Source organism: Pongo abelii, chromosome 7 (genome assembly GCF_028885655.2).
Source record: "Pongo abelii isolate AG06213 chromosome 7, NHGRI_mPonAbe1-v2.0_pri, whole genome shotgun sequence".
Taxonomy (NCBI): Eukaryota; Metazoa; Chordata; class Mammalia; order Primates; family Hominidae; genus Pongo; species Pongo abelii.
In genome coordinates, this window is record NC_071992.2 from 150282928 (window position 1) to 150304975 (window position 22048).

The 22048-nt window shown below is 40.8% G+C and overlaps 1 long non-coding RNA gene across 1 annotated transcript in view; it reads left to right on the forward strand.

Annotated features, from left to right (window-relative positions):
* The window catches only part of LOC129047557 (uncharacterized), a 118780-nt gene extending 99224 nt beyond the window's left edge, over positions 1 to 19556 (forward strand). Inside the window, exon 4 of the long non-coding RNA XR_010141338.1 lies at positions 19249 to 19556. This is a non-coding gene — a long non-coding RNA (uncharacterized LOC129047557). The remainder of the gene's footprint in view (positions 1 to 19248) is intronic.
* Positions 19557 to 22048: the final 2492 nt, after the last annotated feature.

The window sequence follows — 22048 nt, forward strand, 5'->3', positions numbered from 1 at the left end:
TCATGCTGATATAAAGACACTTGCACATGTATGTTTATTGTGGCACTATTCACAATAGCAAAGAGTGGAACCAACCCAAACGTCCATCAATGATAGACTGGATTAAGAAAATGTGGCACATATACACCATGGAATACTATGCAGCCATAAAAAAGGATGAATTCATGTCTTTTGTAGGGACATGGATGAAGCTGGAAACTATCATTCTCAGCAAACTATTGCAAGGACAGAAAACCAAACACTGCATGTTCTCACTCATAGGTGGGAATTGAACAATGAGAACACTTGGACACAGGGTGGGGAACATCACACACCAAGGCCTGTCGTGGGGTGGGGGGAGTGGGGGAATAGCATTAGGAGATATACCTAATGTAAATGACGAGTTAATGGGTGCAGCACACCAACATGGTACATGTATACATATGTAACAAACCTGCACGTTGTGCACATGTACCCTAGAACTTAAAGTATAATTTAAAAAAATTTAAAAAAAAAAGAAAATGACCAAGTGAATCAGCACCTGCTCACCTCTTTATCATTGTAGCTAGATTGATGTGAGGTTGACAGGGAAGAACTGGTGATCCCATTTTACAAAGAATGGAAAAGAGGATCTGGGAGATGTAGTGAGTTTTCCAAGGCCACGTGGTCGATGAGAGACAGTGCTAGGCCATTCCTCAGGAACCCAGGCTAGTTCAGTGCTTGTGTGACCACCATACCATATCACAGGCAGCTTAGAGCCAGAGCTGGGACCAGAAGCCTGTCCGCCCTGGCATTATTCTTCTCCCTGCTATGTGGGAGTAGTGAGGGTATGTACTCTGTGCCTTCCTTGGCAGAATCATGAGGCTTATCAGTGTCAATGAGGAGGAAAGTGACAGCCAACGCCAGCTCCCTTTGGCTTCAGAGAGCGCGATCCAGTCATCTCAAAGAAAAGCAGTGGGGGAGGCAATCTGTGGCAGAAACTGTGTTATTAGCTTCCAGGGTAGACAGTGGGACTCAGGAGGGAGCCTGCTGAAGAGGATGGAGTCCCGGAAAGTGTTGGGACACAGCTCTGGGGCAGGTGAGGGAAGGATGGGCCAGCAGGCTGACCCAGCCATTGGGACACTAAGGCCACCCCTGGATGCCAGTCTGGCAAGGATGGAGGTGGAAGAAATGGCAGGTCTAGAGAATGGCTCAGACCCAGAGAGAGAAGTGGTGGGGCCAAGTCCTCACGACTTGGTAGCCATCAGGGTGAAATTTGAAACCCATCTCCAGATTGCAAGGCTCAGGCTTTGCTATACAGCCAGCACTGTTCATGGAGCCTCACCGCAATACTCAGCTGTCCTTCCTTTCCACATCCGCCCTCCCCACACACGTACCCTGGGCTGGGTAGGATTATAGGCACCGTAAGGGCCCCATCCTCCCTCCCCACAAGCTCTGACCCTGTACCCCCACATCTAGTAAGTTCTCAACAGCTACCTCAGTCACTGCCACCCAGGCTGGGACACAAGCTGTCCTCCAGCACCTCTGGTCTTCTCTAGTCTGTCCGGCATTAAGCCCTGGTAGCCTGCAGAGCTACGAGTTCATTCCCTGCGCATCACCCCTGTCACCTCGGCTGGCTTCACCAGATGTTTCCCTGGCTGGCCTCCTGCTCCTTCCTCACCCTCCCTTCAGCTCACCAGCACCACTCTTTCATCCAAGCACTTGCTTGATCATTTAACCAATATGGGTTGAAGCCCTGCTATGTGCTGGGCACTTTTCTAGACACAGCTGTGAATAAAATGAATAAACCTTGTCCTTGTGAAGCTTATATCCCAGAGGTGAGAATGCAGACAATAAGCAAATCAATAAGCAAATGTGGTATGTTGGGATAATAAAAATGCACACAGCAACACACACACACACACACACACACACACACACACACACACACGAAAGAGCGATAGGGAACCTGGGGTGAAAGGTTGGTGTTTTAAACATTTTGGTTAAGAAACACCTTATGGAATGGGGATTTTTTTTAAGTGGCTAAAATTTATCTTTTTAAAAAGTTTATTTTATTTTATTTTATGCTCTGGGATACATGTGCAGGACGTGCAGATTTGTTACATAGGTAAACATGTGCCATGGTGGTTTGCTGCACCTATCAAAACATCACTTGGGTATTAAGCCCTGCATGCATTAGCTATTTATCCTGATGCTCTCCCTCCCCCCACCCCGCCACCAGGCCTGACCCAGTGTGTGTTGTTCTTCTCCCTGTGTCCATGCTTTCTCATTGTTCAGCTCACACTTATAAGTGAGAAGACGCGGTGATTGGTTTTCTGTTACTGTGTTACTTTGCAGAGGATAATGGCCTCCAGCTCCATCCATGTCCCTGGGAAGGACATGATCTCATTCTTTTTTATGGCTGCATAGTATTCCATGGTATATGTATTGTATTTTCTTTATACAGTTTATCACTGATTGGCATTTGGGCTGATTCCAGGTCTTTGCTATTGTGAATAGTGCTGCAATGAATATACATGTGCATGTGTCTTTATAATAGAAATGATTTATATTTTTGGGGGTATATACCCAGTAATGGGATTGCTGGGTCAAATGGTATTTCTGGTTCTAGGTCTTTGAGGAGTCACCACACCATCTTCCACAGTGGTTGAACTAAATTTACATTCCCACCAACAGTGTAAAAGTGAGGAACGAGACATTTGAGCAGGCCCTGAAGGAGGCCAGGGAGGGGTCCTATAGCTATCTGGAGGAGAACATTCTAGGCAGAGGAAGGAGAAAGTGCAACGACCCTAAAGTAGGAATCACTGGGTGTCTCCAAGGCATCAAGGAGGCCATGGGCTGCAGTGAGAGGGACCCATGGAGAGACTGGCAGGGGAGGAGGTCAGAGGGGAAATGGGGCTGGCTCTGGAGGCCAGGGCAGGCCAAGGCAGGGAATTTGGCTCTTCCGCTGAGTGAGATGGAGAGACATCAGTATTTGGAGCTCAGGAGTTACACCATCTGACTTGCACTTTGAAAGGATTCTTTTGGCTACTGCTCAGGTAACAGACTTTAGGAGAGAGAAAGGACACTGATCCACTCTTCTAGGCAACAATCAAGTGACAGAAGAGGGTGGTTGGGAGGGTGCTGGCAGTAGAGATGGTGGGATGGGGTCAGGTTCTGGCTATGTTGTGAAGGTAGTGCTGGAAGAATTTGCTACACTTTGGGTGCGAGTGGAAGAGAAGGGGCAAGGTTTTTGGCCTACAATCTTAAAAGACTGGAAGGACCATTTACAGAGATGGAGAAAAGATTAAAAGAAGCAGGTTTTGCACGGAAAAGATGAGGTGTTTAGTTTTGATACCATCAAAATTATCAAGCATTTGCTGTTACAGAGCATTTTTAATATACATTCTTTGATTGGATTTCATCCTTATAACAAACCTGTAAATTAAGCAGGAGCATGCACATGTGTGCCTGCACACCGCACCCCGCCCCCAACAGGTTTCCAAATATATCAGGATACTTTTCAGAAAGGGGACAGATACATTCCAGAGGTCAGTTGCCACAGCAATTACTTTTATCTTGTCATCTTCTTTATTGCAAAATTATAGAAGGTTATTTCTCTCTTGTATAACAGGGTAGAGCTAAGTGTTTCTGGGAAATCTATTGTCCTCTGTCTCTGGTTCTAAAACAGTGGTTCCAGTCATACCTGGAATGGAGGAAGAGGACGGGAGGGCATGCCCTTTGTCTTTGAGAAGCACAACATGCATGGTGCACACAGTGCCTCTGCTTACATCCTGTTGGACAAACATGAATCACACAGCCTTCCCCAGCTACGACAGAGGCGAGGAAGCAGAATGTTTGCAACTGAGTGGCCATGTTTCCAGCTATAGTTTGGAGAGGTCTACCCCTGAAAAAAAATGTGAATTCATAAAGGAATCATGCCACACTTATCCTCCCCCAATCCCATTTAACAGAGAACCTGACCTCAGCAAGATGACAATTTTCTCAAATCACCAATCTGAATGTTAATGTCCTAAAGTGTAATATATTCCTTCACTGATTTTCTGTCTCCAACAAACGGTCAGTAAAAGAATGATTCCACTGTATAACATCCTAGAGACCTTCCCAAAGTCTCCCTTACCCAACATCTCTCTCCCCCAAATCTCAACCTCAGCTTAGCTTATGAATGTCATTTTAGCTTCTGTTGACCTTCCCATTCCTATCTCAAGCCAGTCACCAATTAGCAAACTAAAGTCCAGACAAGCAATACAAACATTTTCTAGATCATCGGGAAGGAGAATGGAAGGGGAAAAAGTATGAATAATGATAATGTAATGTTTTGACACATATACATGCGTGTGTGTGTGTGTGTGTATGTGTGTATGTGTGTAACATCTGAGTGGTCTCCCTCATAAAATCTCCTCAAATCACCTAATGTCCATGCAGTTAGAGGCTGAGGTTTCTTTCCTCTGTCCAAGATCTATGCACAGATTTTCTTTTTTTATTATTATTATTTACTTGTCAACAAGGAATGCAGGGACACATTATGGAGCCCAGAACCTCAGAGCCTTCCTCTGTCTCTTTGCTCCAGCTTTTATGCATACTCTCAGGAAAAATATACACATTTCTCCCTTTTGTTTTGCAGCAAAATTCCATTCCAACTAGGAGGAAGCAAACCTATCTGAAGGGATGAGTTACAGTTTGCCAGTCAGGCAGGTAGATGGCATTTCAGCATTTCAGTTGGGGCAATGGATAGGCCTCCGAGGTCTTCCCCTATATTAGCTCCCCTGATGTTTGAATTTCATGTATAATTGTTCTGGCCCATTGAACACCTTCCCCCTCTCCTTACCTCCATAACAGTTCACATAAAAAGTAGTGAAAACTGGAGATACCAAGTTGCCTGTTCATCTTGGATCTCTACAGGAGGGAAATCAGCTATTAGCTGATTGTGTTCAGAGTGTGACAAGAGAATGACCCACAAACTAGCCAGAGCATCTGCAAGGAGGCCGGGATGAGAAACCCACTGGTGCCACTTGAGGCACCATATTGCAGAAATGAGCCACAAAGTGCCTGGAGAGCTTGGGTTGGGAGGAGTGGGGCAACCCAGAGGATGTGGGTGGGCAGCTGGCGGCAGAGGCATCCAAAGGTTTCACCTCTTTTTCTGGCTCTGCCACATGATGCCCTGTGCCCCTTCTAGCTCTTCTGGGAGTCTGTGCCTTCCCTGCTTCTCTGTTCCTCCCTTTGGATAATAGGAGCTTCTCCTGTTTCCACAAACAAATTAATGACAATGACCCCCATTCCCAGGCTGGCCAAAGGAAGGCTGGCTACATAATTTGTGCGGTATGGTGTAACATGAAAATGCAGTTTCCCTTATTCAAATATTATTAAGTATTCCAAGACAGCGTCAGCAGAGTGGTGAATGAAGCATAGAAGCTCCCTGGGTGAAGGTGTTGTACTCACCTCACCCTGAGTTTTGGTGAGGACAAAGCACATCCAAGCCATAGCAAGGGCTTTCACAAATGTCTGTTGCACCAAGCTGACCCTACAGTTCCTCATCCATGTCACATCTGCCTTAGAGAGTTCTTACATAGATTCCACGCAACGATAGAAGAGGAAGGGCTGAGCACAATGCCTGGTGGAAAGTTGATGTGTAATAAATGGCAACTGCCTTTGGAATAAAATAAGAATAATAGCAGCTACGTCTTGTTTAGTGCTTACAATGTGCAGGGGATTAGTTGAAGCACTTTTCATGCATAGTAACTCATTTCAGCCTCAAATGCATCTTATGTGGCTGGTACTATCATCATTTTCACTTTACAAAACTGTGCCTGTGTACACATTCAGCAAGTGGTGGCACTAAAATTTAAATGAGGGCAGTTGGGTTGGAGTCTGTGCTCTTAGCTCCTAAGCTTGCTGCCTTCCTCGCAACACAATATGATCCAGGGCCTTTAAGTGATCTCTGATGGAGCAAGCTACCTGCAGATGTTCAAAGCTGCATTTCTTTACTTTCTAGTGATACCATTTAATGATTTATTTCACTTTTTAACTTAAAATTTAAAAGAATTTTAATTGTGGCAAAATACACATAACATAAAATTTACCATCTTAACTATTTTTAAGTGAACTGTTCAGTCATGCTAAGTACATTCATATTGTGTGCAACCAACCTCCAAACCCTTTTATTTGCAAAACAAAATTCTATTTCCTTTAAACAACTTCTCATGTTTTCCTCTCCCTAGCTCCTGGCAACCGTAACTCTACTTTGTGATTCTGTGAATTTGACTACTCTAGATTGCTCTTGGAATCACACAGTGTTTTTCTTTTGTAACTGCCTTATTATACTTAGCATAATGTCCTCAAGGTTCATTCATGTTGTAACAGAATTTCCTTTTTTTAAAGACTGTATAATATTTTATTGTATGCATATATTATGTTTTCTTTATCCATTTATCCATTGGTTAGCAAGTGGGTTGCTTCCCACCTCTTGATTGTTGTGAATAATGCTGCTATATACATGGTATATGAATCATTTTTCAAGTCCCTGCTTTCTTCCTTGGCTATTATTTCAGAAACAGAATTGCTGGATCATATGGCAACTCTACTTTTAATGTTTTAAGGAATCACCATACTGTTTTTCACAGTGGCTGTACCATTTTGCATGCCTACTAACAGTATACAAGGACTCTGATTACTCCATATCTTTGCCAACATTTATTTTCTCTTTTTAATAGTATCCATTTTAATGGATTTGAGATAATATCTCACTATGGTTTTATGTTTTCCTAATTATTAATGATGCTGAGCATATTTTCATTTGCTTGTTAGTCATTTGTATGTTTTCTTTGGGAAATGTCTATTCAGATTCTTTGCCCATTTTTTAAATTGGGTTATTTGGTTTTTGTTGTTAAGTTGTAGTTCTTTATGTGTTCTGGATATTAACCACTTATCAGATGTTATATTATTTGCAAATATTTTCCCTATTTCATGGGTTGCATTTCACTCTGTTAATTATGTCCTTTGATGCACAGAAGTGTTAAATTTGGATATAGACAAATTTGTCTATTTTTACTTGTGTTTTCTCTGCCTTTCACGTCATATTCAAGAAATCCTTGCCAAATCCATTGTCATGAAGCTTTCCCCTATGTTTTCTTCTAAGAGTTTTATAGTTTTAAGTCTTGTGTTTAAACCTTTAATCCATTTTCAGTTAATTTTTGTGTATGGCATATGGTAAGGGTACAATTCGATTCTTTTGCATGTGGATATCCAGCATTCCCAACACTAACTCCGTCCTTTTCCCATTAAATAGTCAGGCGCCCTTGTCAAAAATCATTTGACCATATATCATTTGGTTTATTTCTGGGCTCTCTGTTCTGTTCCATTTTTCTATAGGTCTGGCTTTATGCCAGTAACACATTGTTTTGATTACTGTCATTTTGTAATTAGTTTTGAAATCAGGAAATGTGAGAATTCCATCTTTTTTTTTTTAAGATTGTTTTGGCTATTTGGTGTTCCTTGAGATTCCATATGAATTTTAGGATGGATTTTTTATTTCAGCAAAAATTTCCATTGAGATTTTGATAGAGATTGCATTGAATCTGTTGATTACTTCGAGTAATATTGTCATTGTAGCAATATTACCTTTCAATTCATGGACGTAGAATGGCTTTCCATTTATTTATATCTTCTTTAATTTTCTTCAGCAATATTTTGCAGGTTTTAGAGTATAAGTCTTTTTCCTTCTTGGTTAAATTTGCTCCCAAATATTGTATTCTTTTTGATGCTCTTGTAAATAGATTTATTTTCTTAATTTTCTTTTAGATTGTTTATCATTATTGTACAAAATGCAACTGATTTTTCCATGTTGATTTTGTATCCTGCAACTTTGCTGAATTTGCTTATTAGTTCTGAAAGAGTTTTTATAGAATATTTTGGTTTTCTATATATAAGATTATGTAATCTTCAAATGAGGGCAATTCCACTTTTTTCTTTCCAATTTAGATGGCTTTTCATTTTCTTGCCTAATTGTTCTGGCTGAGACTTCCAGTACTATATTTGAATGGAAGCAGCAAAACTGGGCATCTTTGTCTTATTTCTAATCTCAGAGGAAAAGCCTTTAGCCTTTCACTATAGAGTATGATATTATTTTGATTGGTAGGCTATTAATTACTGCCTCAGTTTCAGAACTTGCTATTGGCCTATTCAGGGATTCAACTTCTTCCTAGTTTAGCCTTGGGAGGATGTATGTGTCCAGGAATTTATCCATTTTTTCTAGATTTTCTGGTTTATTTGCATAGAGGTGTTTATAGGATTCTCTGATGGTAGCTTGTATTTCTGTGGGATCAGTGGTGATATCCCCTTTATCATTTTTTAGTCTGTCTATTTGATTCTTCTCTCTTTTCTTTATTAGTCTGTCTAGCAGTCCATGTATTTTGTTGATCTTTTCAAACCAGCTCCTGGATTCATGGATTTTTTTGAAGGGTTTTTCATGTCTCTATCTCCTTTAATTCTGCTCTTATCTTAGTTATTTCTTGTCTTCTGCTAGATTTGAATTTGTTTGCTCTTGCTTCTCTAGTTCTTTTAATTGTGATGTTAGGGTGTTGATTTTAGATCTTTTCTGCTTTCTTCTGTGGGCATTTAGTGCTATAAATTTCCCTCTACACACTGCTTTAAATGTGTCCCAGAGATTCTGGTATGTTGTGTCTTTGTTCTCATCGGTTTTAAATAACTTATTTATTTCTGCCTTAACATCGTTACTTACCCAGTAGTCTTTCAGAAGCAGGTTGTTCAGTTTCCATGTAGTTCTGTGGTTTTGAGTGAGTTTCTTAATCCTGAATTCTAATTTGATTGCACTGTGGTCTGAGAGACTGTTTGTTATGATTTCCATTGTTTTGCATTTGCTGAGGAGTGTTTTACTTCCAATTATGTGGTCAATTTTAGAATAAGTGCAATGTGGTGCTGAGAAGAATGTATATTCTGTTGATTTGGGGTGGAGAGTTCTGTAGATGTCTATTAGGTCAGCTTAGACCAGAGCCGAGTTCAAGTCCTGAATATCCTTGTTAATTTTCTCTCCCATTGATCTAATGTTGACAGTGGGGTGTTAAAGTCTTCCACTATTATTGTGTGGGAGTCTAAGTCTCTTTGTAGATCTCTAAGAACTTGCTTTATGAATCTGGGTACTGTTGTATTGGGTGCATATATATTTAGGATAGTTAGCTCTTCTTGTTGCATTGATCCCTTTATCATTATGTAATGCCCTTCTTTGTCTTTTTTGATCTTTGTTGGTTTAAAGTCTGTTTTATCAGAGACTAGAATTGCAACCTCTGTTTTGTTTTGTTTTACTTTCCATTTGCTTGGTAAATATTCCTCCATCCCTTTATTTTGAGCCTGTATGTGTCTTTTCATGTGAGATGGCTCTCCTGAATACAGCACACCAATGGATGTTGACTCTTTACCCAATTTGCCAGTCTGTGTCTTTTAATTGGGGCATTTAGCCCATTTACATTTAAGGTTAATATTGTTATGTGTGAATTTGATCCTGTCATCATGATGCTAGCAGGTTATTTTGTCCATTAGTTGATGCAGTTTCTTCATAGTGTTGATGGTCTTTACAATTAGGTATGTTTTTGCAGTTGCTGGTACTGGTTATTCCTTTCAAGGTTTAGTGCTTCCTTTAGGGGCTCTTGTAAGGCAGGCCTGGTAATGACAAAATATTAATGATAAGCTTTTCTTTTCTGTTTTCTTTTTTTGAGACAGTCTCACTCTGTTGCCCAGGCTGGAGTATGCAGTGGTGCAATCGTAATTCTCTGCAACTTCCACCTCTTGGGTTCAAGCAATTCTCCTGCCTCAGCCTCCCAAGTATCTGTGACTACAGGCATGCATCACCACCCCTGGCTAATTTTTGTATTTTTAGTAAAGACTGGGTTACACCGTATTGGCCAGGCTAATCTCAAACTCCTGGCCACAGGTGATCTGCCTGTCTCAGCATCCCAAAGTGCTGGGATTACAGGAGTAAGCCACTGCACCCGGCCACATAAGCTTTTCATAAATGGCCTATGTTATGCTTAGGCAATTTCCTCCTATTTACTAGTGTGTTGAGTGTTTCATCATGAAAGGGTTTTGTATTCTAGTGTTTTTTTTGCAACATTTGGGATGGTCACCTGTTTTTTCCATCATCCTGTTAATGTGGTATGGTATATTGCATTGACTTATTTTCTTTTTTTTAATTAATTAATTAATTTATTATAATACATTAGGTTTTAGGGTACATGTGTGCAATGTGCAGGTTAGTTACATATGTAAACATGTGCCATGCTGGTGCGCTGCACCCACTAACTCGTCATCTAGAATTAGGTATATCTCCCAATGCTATCCCTCCCCCCTCCCCCCACCCCACAACAGTCCCCAGAGTGTGATGTTCCCCTTCCTGTGTCCATGTGTTCTCATTGTTCAATTCCCACCTATGAGTGAGAATATGCAGTGTTTGGTTTTTTGTTCTTGTGATAGTTTACTGAGAATGATGATTTCCAATTTCATCCATGTCCCTACAAAGACATGAACTCATCATTTTTTATGGCTGCATAATATTCCACGGTGTATATGTGCCACATTTTCTTAATCCAGTCTATCATTGTTGGACATTTGGGTTGGTTCCAAGTCTTTGCTATTGTGAATAGTGCTGTAATAAACATACATGTGCATGTGTCTTTATAGCAGCATGATTTATAGTCCTTTGGGTATATACCCAGTAATGGGATGGCTGGGTCAAATGGTATTTCTAGTTCTAGATCCCTGAGGAATTGCCACACTGACTTCCACAATGGTTGAACTAGTTTACAGTCCCACCAACAGTGTAAAAGTGTTCCTATTTCTCCACATCTTCTCCAGCACCTGTTGTTTCCTGACTTTTTAATGATTGCCATTCTAACTGGTGTGAGATGGTATCTCATTGTGGTTTTGATTTGCATTTCTCTGATGGCCAGTGATGATGAGCATTTTTTCATGTGTTTTTTGGCTGCATAAATGTCTTCTTTTGAGAAGTATCTGTTCATGTCCATTGCCCACTTTTTGATGGGGTTGTTTGTTTTTTTCTTGTAAATTTGTTGGAGTTCATTATAGATTCTGGATATCAGCCCTTTGTCAGATGAGTAGTTTGCAAAAATTTTCTCCCATTTTGTAGGTTGCCTGTTCACTCTGATGGTAGTTTCTTTTGCTGTGCAGAAGCTCTTTAGTTTAATTAGATCCCATTTGTCAATTTTGGCTTTTGTTGCCATTGCTTTTGGTGTTTTAGACATGAAGTCCTTGCCCATGCCTATGTCCTGAATGGTAATGCCTAGGTTTTCTTCTAGGGTTTTTATGGTTTTAGGTCTAACATTTAAGTCTTTAATCCATCTTGAATTGATTTTTGTATAAGGTGTAAGGAAGGGATCCAGTTTCAGCTTTCTACATATGGCTAGCCAGTTTTCCCAGCACCATTTATTAAATAGGGAATCCTTTCCCCATTGCTTGTTTTTATCAGGTTTGTCAAAGATCAGATAGTTGTAGATATGCGGCATTATTTCTGAGGGCTCTGTTCTGTTCCATTGATCTATATCTCTGTTTTGGTACCAGTACCATGATGTTTTGGTTACTGTAGACTTGTAGTATAGTTTGAAGTCAGGTAGTGTGATGCCTCCAGCTTTGTTCTTTTGGCTTAGGATTGACTTGGTGATGCGGGCTCTTCTTTGGTTCCATATGAACTTTAAAGTAGTTTTTTTCCAATTCTGTGAGGAAAGTCATTGGTAGCTTGATGGGGATGGCATTGAATCTGTAAATTACCTTGGGCAGAGTGGCCAATTTCATGATATTGATTCTTCCTACCCACGAGCATGGAATGTTCTTCCATTTGTTTGTATCCTCTTTTATTTCATTGAGCAGTGGTTTGCAGTTCTCCTTGAAGAGGTCCTTCATGTCCCTTGTAAGTTGGATTCCAAGTATTTTATTCTCTTTGAAGCAATTGTGAATGATTTGGCTCTCTGTTTGTCTGTTGTTGGTGTATAAGAATGCTTGTGATTTTTGTACATTGATTTTGTATCCTGAGACTTTGCTGAAGTTGCTTATCAGCTTAAGGAGATTTTGGGCTGAGACAATGGGGTTTTCTAGATATACAATCATGTCATCTGCAAACAGGGACAATTTGACTTCCTCTTTTCCTAGTTGAATACCCTTTATTTCCTTCTCCTGCCTAATTGCCCTGGCCAGAACTTCCAACACTATGTTGAATAGGAGTGGTGAGAGAGGGCATCCCTGTCTTGTGGCAGTTTTCAAAGGGAATGCTTCCAGTTTTTGCCCATTCAGTATGATATTGGCTGTGGGTTTGTCATAGATAGCTCTTATTATTTTGAGATACGTCCCACCAATATCTAATTTATTGAGAGTTTTTAGTATGAAGGGTTGTTGCATTTTGTCAAAGGCCTTTTCTGCATCTATTGAGATAATCATGTGGTTTTTTTCTTTGATTCTCTTTATGTGCTGGATTACGTTTATTGATTTGCGTATATTGAACCAGCCTTGCATCCCAGGGATGAAGCCCACTTGATCATGGTGGATAAGCTTTTGGATGTGCTGCTGGATTCGGTTTGCCAGTATTTTATTGAGGATTTTTGCATCAATGTTCATCAAGGATATTGGTCTAAAATTCTCTTTTTTGGTTGTGTCTCTGTCAGGCTTTGGTATCAGGATGATGCTGGCCTCATAAAATGAGTTAGGGAGGATTCCCTCTTTTTCTATTGATTGGAATAGTTTCAGAAGGAATGGTACCAGTTCCTCCTTGTACCTCTGGTAGAAGTCGGCTGTGAATCCATCTGGTCCTGGACTCTTTTTTGTTGGTAAGCTATTGATTATTGTCACAAATTCAGATCCTGTTATTGGTCTATTCAGAGATTCAACTTCTTCCTGGTTTAGTCTTGGGAGAGTGTATGTGTCGAGGAATTTATCCATTTCTTCTAGATTTTCTAGTTTATTTGCGTAGAGGTGTTTGTAGTATTCTCTGATGGTAGTTTGTATTTCTGTGGGATCGGTGGTGATATCCCCTTTATCATTTTTTATTGCATCTATTTGATTCTTCCCTCTTTTTTTCTTTATTAATCTTGCTAGCAGTCTATCAATTTTGTTGATCCTTTCAAAAAACCAGCTCCTGGATTCATTAATTTTTTGAAGGGTTTTTTGTGTCTCTATTTCCTTCAGTTCTGCTCTGATTTTAGTTATTTCTTGCCTTCTGCTAGCTTTTGAATGTGTTTGCTCTTGCTTTTCTAGTTCTTTTAATTGTGATGTTAGGGTGTCAATTTTGGATCTTTCCTGCTTTCTCTTGTGGGCATTTAGTGCTATAAATTTCCCTCTACACACTGCTTTGAATGCATCCCAGAGATTCTGGTATGTTGTGTCTTTGTTCTCCTTGGTTTCAAAGAACATCTTTATTTCTGCCTTCATTTCGTTATGTACCCAGTAATCATTCAGGAGCAGGTTGTTCAGTTTCCATGTAGTTGAGCGGTTTTGAGTGAGATTCTTAATCCTGAGTTCTAGCTTGATTGCACTGTGGTCTGAGAGATAGTTTGTTATAATTTCTGTTCTTTTACATTTACTGAGGAGAGCTTTACTTCCAAGTATGTGGTCAATTTTGGAATAGGTGTGGTGTGGTGCTGAAAAAAATGTATATTCTGTTGATTTGGGGTGGAGAGTTCTGTAGATGTCTATTAGGTCCGCTTGGTGCAGAGCTGAGTTCAATTCCTGGGTATCCTTGTTGACTTTCTGTCTCGTTGACCTGTCTAATGTTGACAGTGGGGTGTTAAAGTCTCCCATTATTACTGTGTGGGAGTCTAAGTCTCTTTGTAGGTCATTCAGGACTTGCTTTATGAATCTGGGTGCTCCTGTATTGGGTGCATATACATTTAGGATAGTTAGCTCTTCTTGTTGAATTGATCCCTTTACCATTATGTAATGGCCTTCTTTGTCTCTTTTGATCTTTGTTGTTTTAAAGTCTGTTTTATCAGAGACTAGGATTGCAACCCCTGCCTTTTTTTGCTTTCCATTTGCTTGGTATATCTTCCTCCATCCCTTTATTTTGAGCCTATGTGTGTCTCTGCACGTGAGATGGGTTTCCTGAATACAGCACATTGATGGGTCTTGACTCTTTATCCAATTTGCCAGTCTGTGTCCTTTAATTGGAGCATTTAGTCCATTTCCATTTAAAGTTAACATTGTTATATATGAATTTGATCCTGTCATTATGATGTTAGCTGGTTATTTTTCTCGTTAGTTGATGCAGTTTCTTCCTAGTCTCAATGGTCTTTAAATTTTGGCACGATTTTGCAGCAGCTGGTACTGGTTGTTCCTTTCCATGTTTAGCGCTTCCTTCAGGAGCTCTTGTAGGGCAGGCCTGGTGTTGACAAAATCTCTCAGCATTTGCTTGTCTGTAAAGTATTTTATTTTTCCTTCATTTATGAAGCTTAGTTTGGCTGGATATGAAATTCTGAGTTGAAAATTCTTTTCTTTAAGAATGTTGAATATTGGCCCCCACTCTCTTCTGGCTTGTAGAGTTTCTGCTGAGAGATCTGCTGTTAGTCTGATGGGTCTCCCTTTGAGGGTAATCCGACCTTTCTCTCTGGCTGCCCTTAACATTTTTTCCTTCATTTCAACTTTGGTGAATCTGACAATTATGTGTCTTGGAGTTGCTCTTCTCGAGGAGTATCTTTGTGGTGTTCTCTGTATTTCCTGAATCTGAATGTTGGCCTGCCTTGCTAGATTGGGGAAGTTCTCCTGGATAATATCCTGCAGAGTGTTTTCCAACTTGTTTCCATTCTCCCCGTCACTTTCAGGTACACCAATCAGACATAGATTTGGTCTTTTCACATTGTCCCATATTTCTTGGAGGCTTTGCTCATTTCTTTTTATTCTTTTTTCTCTAAACTTCCCTTCTCACTTCATTTCATTCATTTCATCTTCCATCGCTGATACCCTTTCTTCCATTTGATCGCATCGGCTCCTGAGGCTTCTGCATTCTTCACGTAATTCTCGAGCCTTGGTTTTCAGCTCCATCAGCTCCTTTAAGCACTTCCCTGTATTGGTTATTCTAGTTATACATTCTTCTAAATTTTTTTCAAAGTTTTCAACTTCTTTGCCTTTGGTTTGAATATCCTCCCATAGCTCGGAGTAATTTGATCGTCTGAAGCCTTCTTCTCTCAGCTCATGAAAGTCATTCTCCATCCAGCTTTGTTCTGTTGCTGGTGAGCAACGTTCCTTTGGAGGAGGAGAGGCGCTCTGCTTTTTAGAGTTTCCAGTTTTTCTGCTCTGTTTTTTCCCCATCTTTGTGGTTTTACCTACTTTTGGTCTTTGATGATGGTGATGTACAGATGGGTTTTTAGTGTGGATGTCCTTTCTGTTTGTTAGTTTTCCTTCTAACAGACAGGACCCTCCGCTGCAGGTCTGTTGGAGTACCCGGCTGGCCTGGCCGTGTGAGGTGTCAGTCTGCTCCTGCTGGGGGGGTGCCTCCCAGTTAGGCTGCTTGGGGGTCAGGGACCCACTTGAGGAGGCAGTCTGCCCGTTCTCAGATCTCCAGCTGCGTGCTGGGAGAACCACTGCTCTCTTCAAAGCTGTCAGACAGGGACATTTAAGTCTGCAGAGGTTACTGCTGTCTTTGTTTGTCCGTGCCCTGCCCCCAGAGGTGGAGCCTACAGAGGCAGGCAGGCCTCCTTGAGCTGTGGTGGGCTCCACCCAGTTCGAGCTTCCCAGCTGCTTTGTTTACCTAAGCGAGCCTGGGCAATGGTGGGCGCCCCTCCCCCAGCCTCACTGCCACCTTGTAGTTTGATCTCAGACTGCTGTGCTAGCAATCAGTGAGACTCCGTGGGCATAGGACCCTCTGAGCCAGGTGCGGGATATAATCTCCTGGTGTGCCGTTTTTTAAGCCCGTCGGAAAAGGGCAGTATTCAAGTGGGAGTGACCCGATTTTCTAGGTGCCATCTGTCACCCCTTTCTTTGACTAGGAAAGGGAACTCCCTGACCCCTTGCGCTTCCTGAGTGAGGCAATGCCTTGCCCTTCTTCGGCTCGCGCATGGTGCGTGCACTCACTGACCTGTGCCCACTGTCTGGCACTCCTTAGTGAGATGAACCCGGTACCTCAGATGGAAATGCAGAAATCACCCATCTTCTGCGTCACTCACGCTGGGAGCTGTAGACCAGAGCTCTTCCTATTCGGCCATCTTCGCCAGTTATCGACTGATTTCCATATGTTGAACTATCCTTGCATTTCAGGTATAAATCCTTTTAACAGTAGAATCCTTTTAATAGTGATATTATTTTTGTTAAGTGTACATGGTGTGCTGTTATTAATAATATCAACAACTTATGAAGATTATTTCCACTATTTCAAGTGGTATTATTATTAATAATAATTCATGGTATATGTACAGTACCTAATAGCAATCAACACTGAACTTTTGCAAATCAATGCTGATACTCCTAGTTATCCCACAGGTAAAAGAAGGTAGTTTTGTCTCCATTTCATAGATCACAAAACTGTGAAGACAGAAAGGTAAAGTCATTTTCTCTAGGTCACCAGTGAGAATAGTCAAATAGCTGCTATATGAATATAAATTATTGATTAGGCCTGTTCTGTGTGGCCCTGACGAAGGTAAGTAGGAATTCTTTGGTAAATGGCATGTGAAGACAGGATTTAGTCAGCAAAATTACAGCACTCTGATTCTCAGAACTGCTTAAAGTGAGAATGGGATTCAGTAGGCAGTGTGGTCTTCATTTTAGGGGATTTACTTGCAAAGGTGAGGATGTCTTCACCAAGAAAGATGCTGTTGAGGAAATGGCTGAAACAACAGATGAAGATGAGAAAAGAATGGATATTGTTTAATACATCTCCAGGTCTTTATTATTTTTGTAGCTCTTTTCAGCACTAAGCACTAAAGGTAAACAAATTTAGAATTACCACAGTGTTCCAAACCTGTACCTATATTCTAAGAAATATGATTTAAGAAGAGAAAGATCTAGAATCTAAAGACAATTCCTCCACTCTGGGTATTCTTGAAGACAATAGCTTTGTCTTACACATTTCTTTATCTGTAGTGGTTAGTGCAAGACATGGCCCATAAATATTTGTTGGATGAAAGGACAAAATAAATAAATGGATGAAATAAAAGGAATTCATCGGCCGGGTGTGGTGGCTCATGCCTGTAATCCCAGCACTTTGGGAGGCCGAGGCGGGTGGATCAGAAGGTCAGGAGATCGAGACCGTCTTGGCTAACACGGTGAAACCCTGTCTCTACTTAAAAAAAAAATACAAAAAATTAACTGGGAGCAGTGGTGGGCTCCTGTAGTCCCCGCACTCGGGAGGCTGAGGCAGGAGAATGGCATGAACCTGGGAGGTGGAGCTTGCAGTGAGCCGAGATAGCGCAACTGCAGTCTGGCCTGGGTGAAAGAGCGAGACTCTGTCTCAAAAAAAAAAAAAGGAATTCATCTTCCTCTAAACTAATTTCAAAAGGATTTTTCATAGCTGGTTAAGGAAAGAATTATTGTAGAGATCATTAAATCAACTTGTCTCTTTTGATAAAAGGAATCAATGACCAGCCAGATTCAGAAATTCGCCAAAAGTTAATTTGGTGAGGTTGTGTTCCTTCCCTTCCTTCCTGATCATAACTGTTATAGACCTGTTACCAGCTGTTATGGACCAAATGCTTGTGTTGCCCTAAAATTCACATGTTAAAACCCTACCCCTTAATCTGATGGTATTAGGAGATGTGGTCTCTGGGAGGGAATTAGAACTAGATGAGGTTGTTAGACAGAGCCCTCAAATAGAATTAGTGTCCTTCTAAAAGTTTCAAGAGAGCTTGCTTCTCTTTCCACTGTGTAAGGACACAAGAATAAGACAGCCATCTATAAAACAGACCCTCACCAGACACCAAATCTGCTGGTGCCTTGATGTTGGACTTCCCAGCCTCCAGAACTGTGAGAAATAAATGCTTGTTGTTTATGTCACCTAGTTTATGATATTTCAAGATTCAAGGTACCTTGTATGCACCTTTTAACAGCCCAAGCTAAGACACCAGTTAGCACTGACATCTGCTAATTTTTCCAGTATATCCCACAACAACAACAAAGTGTTTTTATATGATTATTGAATGTATTTCTAGAGGGCTTGCTCTAGGGTACTTACCAAATTCAGTTTCATGGCAAAGATAAAATTCACAAGTAGTATTATTTACTTTGGAAAGATCTTTTAGGGCCTAATCTGCTACTGAGTTTCTCCTTGTAGTTTACTTTAGTCTCTCATGCTATAATATCTGAGTTATCTCTTATAATGCTGAATTCATATGTCCACTATTCTCTGGGCTCTGCGAACGTCTTCTATGAAAGATCTTACACTCTTAAGATTCAGAGTACCCTGTGTGTCTCTCTCACTAAAGGACATGCTGCTTTAGGCCAAGGATCCTGCAGATGCCAGTGCCAACCATGGATGGGGCACTTGGAGCATGGCTAGGAGATGTGTTGAATCAGACCAGCCTACAAGGAGCCCCAGAGACCATGGGGTACTGTGCTTTCATTGTACAGTCAAGGAAACACAGGTTGCACAACGTATTCAAAGTCACATTGCTATTTTGTGGCAGAGCTAGAACTCAATGATTTCAGCCACTCAAATAACAAAGATGATGACATCATGAAAGAAACAGCAATACATCTTTAATTTTTCCAACACTTTGCTATTCACAAAGAATACCTTTGTGTCTGGATCAGGTATCCTCACAATACCTTCATCATTATTATGGGTCTGACAATACCACCCCAACTCTCAAGGTACCTAAAGTTGAATTTAGGGAAGACTTTCCTCCACCACCACCTTATTCACCTGAAGTTCCTGTTCATTGAACAGAAAGATGATAGTACTTCTTTGTAGTATTCACTGAACTTCCTATTCTAGGCAAAAGTAAGTACTTTCTGATCTATTTTTCTCTTTCTGTTTTATACATTCATTCCCAGCATTCTCTTATTTTTAGAACAAAAGTTCATAACACAGTCTGCCCTCTACCTGTTAACTTTATTTATCTAATTTAACTTTTAAGTGATTTGAAAATTATTTTAAATGCCTCAATGAATGACCTGCATTTTTATTAAGGACTATTCAATGACTTGTGATAAAAATACAAATATTATTTGTATTGTTGCATGACAAAATCAGACAGCTCTTCTCTGATGGAATTCCCATATCTTGACCACATTTCCATCTTCATTCTTACGTCTATACTTTCTTTTTTGCAGATGGAGAACCAGAGTAAACCCTCGTGGTGTCCTGGCTTCTAAGCATTTTGTTGGCAAGAAGGGATGACCAGGCACCCTGTTCATCTGCATGAACAAAGCTTGCAACACAGGTTTTGACGAGGAGTAAACAACACTGAACAAGCTGCTTGTCCACACACAAATTTTGAACTAATATGACTGGCCAGATGCACTGAAAAGAGAATTGAGACACTGAACTCAGAGCACATGGAGAAAAAGAAAGGGAGAAAGATTAAATTTTGTCTAACTGCTCTTGTATGTTTCCTCAGTTTTGTCTTGAAAGGAGGTAAGAAGAAAATACTCTCAACTCACCTTTAAGCCACATCTTACTACCAAGAAACAAAATCTCAAACCAACCACTCCTCCATCTCCTGCCTTCTTCCCTGTGTGCCCCTTGGATGATATCTATGAAATCAATGGACTGAGTGCGGGGACTGGTGCTTTGCACACTGACTTAAGACATTCTTCTTAGGGAAATGTGATTCTTTTTTTTATATAGGGAGATATAAAAATGCATATGAATAGAAAATTTTATTGCTTGATTTGAGCATTAAATTTTATTAGCGCAGTGGGTGTGTTTTGTTATATCCATTATTGTCTGTTAACAGTGAGGATAAGAGTGTTGTTCTAGCTTGCATGAAGAGGGACATTCAGAACAGTGTTCTAGGGGAGCTCCCTGCAATATTGCACCAGTTTTCCAAAGCACCAGTCTCATGAGTCACAAGTTATTTGATGCTCTGTCTATTTCTGCAAGCATTACAGGACAGTTGTCTCCTTGTGGGCAAGGAGTACTTGTTAACTCTTTACTTGGTATGTGCCTGGTGTACAGTTGGTGCTCAGTAACTATCTTGATTTCCATTTCCTTCTTTTGATTGTAATTGCAATGTTCTCCCCTCTGTCCTGTGCTGCCCTTAGAGATAGATCAGGCTTTTTGTGCTTCCTCCAAAGCTGTGCTTTATCATTCACCAAACCATTCTTCTCTGTGACCAGGATAATGTGTCCAAGGATGGTGTGTGGCCTTGCTGATGCAGCATTCCTTGGAGAGGCTGTCTCCCGTCCAAGGCCCTGTGAGAGCAGAGGCCGGCAGGGTCCCATCTTGCCACAATTGACCTCTGCGTGATCTGCTCAGGAAATGAATTGGCAGGCAGGTTGGGAAATGTTACAAAATGAATAGTCACTTATAAGGGATCAGGAGTTGGAGCCAGAGCCCAAGAGAAACTTATTACCAAACACTAAGACTTAGTGAGAGGTTCCCCAGGATGCTAACTTCTGTGCTGAGAGCTCTTGTTAAGCCATTTAAGCCCCTGCAAGAGAGATGTCTGCAATCATAGAAGAAATGAAGAGTAATCCTGAGCCATGGCAGGAGAAGACCCTGGAGCAAGGCGAACCGAGTTCAGATCTGCGCCCTCCACTTACTAGGAAGGCTTTGAGCAGGCTGCTTAAGGTCTCTGAGACTCAGCCTCCATAAAATGGGTACCAGAACACCTTTTTCTGTGAGAGGTACATGAGTTAGTAGGGATCCCGTGGTGAATAAATAATCTGTTGAATGAATGATTTAATATAAATCACCTTTCCCAGTGCCTAGTTCCTCATTTATGCTTTTAATGAGTGAATAAAGAATATATTTTTCCTACCATAATGCATGATATATAGTCTGTTTTTAAAAATAAAAAGTTAGCTCTTTCTCCCACTAAAATTTCACCCTCTTCAACTTCTTTTCTTTTGTGATTTGTAATGTCTGGCCCAGAGAAAGGAAATGATCCTGTGAAGGTCACAGAGAGCCAGCAAGTCAGAACTCGGTCTACTGCCCTTCACTCCAACTCCTTTTCTCCATCTGGCACCTTGTGTTTTCTTTTCTATGTAATTCACTACCGTGTATTGAATTTGTATGCCTTTTGTCTGTCTGGGAACACCTTGAGGGCAGAGATTCTCTTATTCATCTCACATGTTGTAGCACAGAGCAAAGTTGTATTTAATAAAAAGAAGGAAAAGAGGAAGGAAGGGAGGGAGGGAGGGAGGGAGTGAGGCAGGCAGGAAGGAAAGAAGGAAGGGAGTAAGAAAGGAAGGAAGAAATAAAGGAAGGAAGGGAGAGAGGGAGGGAAACAAAATGGCCCAAAAGAAATGCACTACCGGCCTCCGTTGATGGGAACAAGTCACGGGAAAAGAAGAACCAACTGGAAGAGCTCCTGATGGCCAAAGCTGGAACAATATGAACAAGGAAATGAATGAATATTGGATTAAACCCAAAGTATAAAATATTCATGAGTACATGCTCATATAAATAAATAACTGAATTAATGAATGAGGAAATTTTTCAAATAATTTATGCAGATATTCCATCCTCCAAGAAGGGAAACATAACTTTCTACTTCTTAGGTGTCAACCATACATGGTGACTTTCTTCTAAAGAGAACAGCAAGGAAAGAGGGAAAAATAGCAACTTTTCAGTGAAGAAACCTGACAAACACTACCTCAACCAGGTGATCAAGGTTAAACATCAACAGTCATAAATCATGTTGATTATGTGTACCCTGATATGATGTGAAAAAAATGGCACTTCATCTCTTCCTCCCAAAAAGTCCAATCATGAGGAAAAAAATTAGAAAAAAATTCAGTAGTGGAACATCTTACAAACCATCCTCAAAACTGTTAAGGTCAGGCTGGGTGCAGTGGCTCATGCCTGTAATCCCAGCACTTTGGGAGGCTGAGGCGGGTGGACCACCTGAGGTCAGGAGTTCAATACCACCCTGGCCAACATGGTAAAACCCTGTCTCTACTAAAA